This window comes from Ursus maritimus, unplaced genomic scaffold (assembly GCF_017311325.1).
Source record: "Ursus maritimus isolate PB19 unplaced genomic scaffold, ASM1731132v1 scaffold_4, whole genome shotgun sequence".
In the NCBI taxonomy this organism is placed as follows: domain Eukaryota; kingdom Metazoa; phylum Chordata; class Mammalia; order Carnivora; family Ursidae; genus Ursus; species Ursus maritimus.
In genome coordinates this window covers 30,740,546-30,746,545 of record NW_024426552.1, presented here as the reverse complement: position 1 = coordinate 30,746,545, position 6,000 = coordinate 30,740,546, and positions in this window count along the sequence as shown.

Genomic DNA, 6,000 nt, shown 5'->3' with positions numbered 1-6,000 from the left:
AATGTTAAAGTTATTAGGTTTTGCTTCTGGAGTCAGTTGGGACAATCAAATGAATAGTGTTGTAAAGCTCGGGCTTTCAAGGTGAAAAACACTGGATTTCTCCAGACTAATATGAAGATTAGAATGAGCCAAGGAAAGATTTATGGCAGCAAAATGCTCTTCTGTAAGATTAAGACACATTCCTAGAGTTCAGCTCGGGACCAGAATTGAAATTTCCTTCATGAAAATCTTTATTGGGTAAATTCTCTCCAAAGATACATCTCACTCCAGATAAGAAGCTTGAGAGAATTCTCCATCACAGAATTAAGCAATACCTGCGAATTAAAGGGTGTTCAGTTGCACAGTCAAAATCTCTTCTTTTCCCATATAGTAGTTTGCTTGTCCACTGATGGGCTCATGGGGAATAAATTAGAGCATTGACTTTCACCTGGATTGGGCTATAGTTCCTACCATTTCCTAATGAGAACTTTTTTCAGTTAAGAATGAAATTGGATAGGGGCACCTGGGATGGCTCAGTCAGTTAAGCGACTGACTCTTGATTTCAGCTTAGGTCATGATCTCAGGGTTGTGAGATCGAGCCCTATGTCGGACTCTGCACTGGGCATGGAGCCTGCTTGAGATTCTCGCTCTCTACCTCTCCCTCTCCCTGTGCCCCTCTACTCCCCTTGCACTCTCTCTCTCTCTCTCAAAAAAAAAAAAAAAAAAAATTGGATATATCACAAAGAATAAAATTGGCTGGTTTGAGCGTGGTGCTTAAAAAAAAAAATAATGGTTAAATGTTTATTTTTGGTTGGCCCCAGATTGTTATCCTTTCAGACATAAGCTGCTTTCTAGCTAGTTTATTTTCAATTCATAAGGAGAAAGCAATGGAATGCTGTAGATAGATAAAAGTAGGATCTTTATCAATCCACACATAGATACATAGTAAAATGATAAATTATTTGCAAAATCTTCACAAACTCCTATGTTTGAAAATATCATCAAAACATAACTTTACCTTGGACTATTTCTATTTCCTGCCTAAGAGCCAAATATCTTAAACCCTTTCACTTTTTTTTTCATGTCCTTCACCAGCTCTTTTCCAATCACTATTCACAAATAAACAATTATTTAAATCACTCAAATTAAGCCAGGTGCACTTCCTTAACATGCGTATAAAGCATTCCTAAAAGCCTCATTAGAAGTCAACTATATGACAATAGAACAATTTGCTATATGAAGCAAGGGAGATTTCATTCCCATTGAGCAAAAATAAGTTCAATATGACTCTTTCCAGACAGTGGACAAAGAGGAACAGAAATGAGAAGGTGTCAAGGAGGGGCCAAGAATTGGTTGGGCCAGCCAAGATGGCAACTCTCAGGGACGTCTACTCTCTGTGAGCTGGGATTTGGGATTTAGAATCACACTGTGAGGATCAGGGCCCTTTTCTTTTATCCACTGTGAACATTTCTACCTATGGTTTCATCTATTCATCTCATGAATCCAAAACTCTGTTAGATATGTATTGCCTTTATTTTAACAAACTTCAACGCCATCATTTGGTTTTTATCATGTAGTGAATTTAGATGCATCCAGAATTACAAAATTCATTAGATGTTATGCTTGTAAAAATACAGCTTTACTTCACACTCAAGGTTTCTACTTTGCACTGGCTTGTACATATGATGTGTGTAACCTTTAATGAGCATAATAAGTGTAGAAGTAGAAAAAGATCTCCTGTAGCCAACATGTGACTTCTCTGGATGGCAAAATTCCAGTAGATTGATGATTGGCTCATGTAAATTTAGTAAATCTTCAAGTAGGAAATGCTGGTTGAATGGTTAGAACAGTTAGCTCTTCCAGCTGTGGTTTTCTTTTAGGCATCTTAGGTATATTCTTGAGTGAGATAAATTATTTTTTAAACATGAAATAGTATTACAAATATCATTACTTAAAAGCCTTCGAATTTTAAAAGTTTTGCTGAGATTAGCTTTCCGTGTAATGTTTTCTTTGTATATCTATAACATTGAATGATAATAGAAATATAAAATTGCCCTTCACCAAAACTTCAAAATGATATTAACAGACTCTAAAAGTGGTTTAAACTTGAGTAAATGATCAACATGGGTAATTATTAACATACTGTTAAATGTCAGTGTTGTTACTAGTCTTGTTAATTTGATCCTTCATATTATTTTATATATCACACATTTTCTTAACTTTACGTCAGGTTACCCATTTTTCTCCCCAACTCCATGAAGAAGCTATCCTTTCCACACTGTCACAAAAGCTAGATTCCTATGAAATGAGCCAGAGAATTAGATCTTTCATCAAGGCATGACATGAAACTTCAGCCAGGCAGTTTGCACAAACAGCTCAAGGTCCCCTTTGTGTTTGTTACCACCAGTGTGTCAGGTCTCTTGTGTTGGCAGCTTTGGGCTTTTCCGAGGAAAGCCCCAAAGAAAGTTGTTACCAGCATATATTCTACAGTTCACAGACTCTCAAAAAGGACACATTAAAACAGTTAGAATCCCCAGGGCAAATAGGGAGATTAAGTAGCCTTCTCCTTAACAGAAGCCCCCATCAGACAAAGCTCGGTATTGTGTATTCAGTACACTATCTCTTTCCAGCACTGAACTTTACTATTGTGCGCCAAGATTTGAGTTTACAAAGTGTTTGGGGGGCTTTGCATAACGGTTCACTGGCACCACCATTGACAGCCATCTGAGTGTGGGAATCTTTTAAAAAGACATGATGCCCACCAAGTGATTGACCTATTGTATTAATGCAATGGCAGCATCTTAACACGGAGGGGGAGGACGGAAGAAGTCTACACCAAAAAAAAAAAAAAAAAAAGTTCCTGATCAGAAAAAAAATGTCTACTTTTATAGTCATAATACAGGGTCATGTGTGCCTATCTGATAATAAATGTGCATGAGTTTTTGGTAAAAGGTTTTCTGGGACTCCAGAATTTTCTGTTCAGAAAATCTCCTGTTGTCCTCTTTTGAAAATGTGTTCACATTAAATGAAGTGTATCGCTTCCACTCTTAGATTTAGATACATGTTCTGAACTGTGGCCTCGAATTTGATTTGCCGTATCAGAAAGCCTCATTCTTTGGAAGTGGTATACCAGAATACATCCCAAGGGAAACTGTGGGTTCATGGTCAATAATCTAGAAAAGGTTAAGAAAAACCTGAATCTTTAAATAAACATAAATCCTTAATTGCTCTAACCAACTGGGGAGAAATTGTACTTATTTGGGTCAGAGAAGGTTTCATCTAAAGCTTTTTAATATACCACATTGAAAACATGAAGGGTGTATGCAGTAGCATAGCCATGACCTTTCCTAATGTTTACATACTACTTATTCATTTCATTGAAGGATCAAACATATTGTAATAGGCATTAATAGCAATAATACTTTATGCAAATGTTGTTTTTCATACCTCTTGTCCATTTTTATACATTTTATGCTTAGTCTTTAAACTTTAGTTTAAACCCATATAATTTAAGGGAGGGTTTTGAATTTTGAGAAACCAACTAAGAAACTGAGAAATATTCTAATTCTTTTAATTGAAAGAATATAATGTAATTCTATGTTTCTGGATTTTATAGAGTCTATGTTAGTATATTTCAGGTCCCTGACTCATAGAAAATATGAACATGCAGCAAAATGTTTTATTACGTGAATGGCTAAAAACACTTTGCTGGAAAACGAAGAGCTAGCTCTCAATTTCTCACTATTTCATATAATAGTAATCTAACTGAAAGTTAATATTAAGAAAAGAAAGGCTTCTTGAAAATAAACTTGTTTTCCTTAAAGAATGCTTATTTACATGATGGTTTTAACAATATGTATGGAATGTATCAACAAATAATATATTTTCCATTTTAAATATACACTTGATGTCAAGTCAGCATATCGCTTTCATTATCGTGTTGCTTATAATCACGTTCCGATTTTTCTACGATATATGTAACCTTTAGAAACAGGAAAATGCATCATTAAAAATCATCATTATCTGAGGCTTTGATCCTGAGTAGTGTTTTCCATAATATATTTATCTTGACATTATGAAATTTTCCCTGTGGTCATTTTGAATTAAAAAAATAGACTCTACAATTTTGGCCATCTTTTAAACAGGTTAAGCACTCTGGTGCCTTTGACAAAAAGTATATAATCTTTATAAATTGCAAAATTACTCGAGATTAATTTAGGCATTGTAGGTTTTATTTTTGTCTGACACTTCATTTAAATTTAGGTTTAACTTCATTGGTGATGTTTAATTTTTACCAGATCACAAAACAATTAAGTGGATATTGAACACATTTGACTAAAAATGTGTAGCTCCCATAGGGAATTATTGACAAGCATTGTTCTCTGTTTGCCTTATTGTAGACACAGCAAACATCACTTGTTCAATCATTTTCTAAATTGACAGTATTCTTTCAGTCCACTTCTCTTGTAACTGTTTTAGATTTATTCATTAGAAACTTTAGAACAGCCTTATGAAATAGATTAGAGATTGTAAACATCATTCCTTAGAAAATATTCTTGTTGCATTGAGTGATTCTTGTATAAATTAAAACAATTTTTGTGTCTAGGAAGTTCAGATAGTATTTTTATTTTTATAAAGTTCTACAATTTAGGTTTTAAGTTCTAGAATTATATTTAAGAATTACCATGTATTACCATGAATGGCATATATATATAGATATATATCTATGTATATAGATATATATGCCTTTTAAAGAAAATATGATTTTTTTAAAGTATGGGTAAGATCTACATTTTTGTAATAAACAGTTTTATTATCTGCTTCAGGATTGTGATATTGTACAAAACAGTTCATTATCTATTAACTCCAGATCAAATGCTCTTTTCTCATTTTCTCTGAATATTAGCTTAATATATACACAGTCTCCCACTTACATAATACTGTGAGCTCACAGTTTTATTTTGAGGATATATGTATGTTTATACCCATGATTTCTAAGGTTATTTCCAACTCAAAGAATCTGCAGCTTGTCGGATATGTAAATTCAATATAACAGAGTTAGAAAGACAATGTAGTAAAGAGGAAGAAAAAAATGTGAACTAGGAACCAAAACACCTGTTTTTGTGTCTATTTATGTATTATTAAATGGTTGATCTTGAATCTAACTGCACTGATTCTTAATTTCCCTTTTGCAAGATAAGCTCTGTCTATAAGATAAGACAGCTCTGTCTCCTGTCCCAGGGTTGCTCTTAGGATTAAATGTGAGGATGTATAGGAAATGCTTTGTAAGCTATCTAATACTAGCTTCACAAGTGTAGACTATTATTCTTATTTGAGATGACATTTTACCACAGTGTTTTCACTCCTACTTCTGACTGTTACATGTTACTAAATGTATTGTTTAATTGTGAACCCCAGGAACTATTATGCTTTGGAATTCTAGGGGCAGTAGTGCATGTTGGGACATCTCATTGCCCTCTGTTGGTTGGAATGTGTAAAATCCATTTGCAACTTTAGAGCTTTTGTTCTTAATCATCTAAAATAAGAAGGTTTTGAAACTCAATGGCTGAAGTTCTCCAGAACGAACAGAATGACAAAAACATGCCCATTGTATCTATCAACTCTATTTGAAGGTCAGTGCCTGTTGCAGCCACGAGAGGGCACCACCTACATATTTTGAACAGTCCTACTTTCTATCCAAGAATAGTTCTTTTTACAAATCTGTAGCCTCTCATTCTTTAATCTTATTTACATTCAATTAACATTTTAAATTGGGAAATTAATTAACATCCACCTAATCATATCCATGTGGAGTTGATATGTTTAGACCAAATATGTTGACCAAACAACGCAGAAAATGCGCTTTGCCTTCATTTTAGTCCCTTCTTTGTGAGGGTTCACGTTGTTTTCAACTTTTTACTTTATTTTGAAAATGTATTTTCCATCTTCATACAGTCATTGGAATCCTGGCTTAGAAAAAACTTGCAAAATCATCTATTCTGGCCCTCTCAACTAAACTTG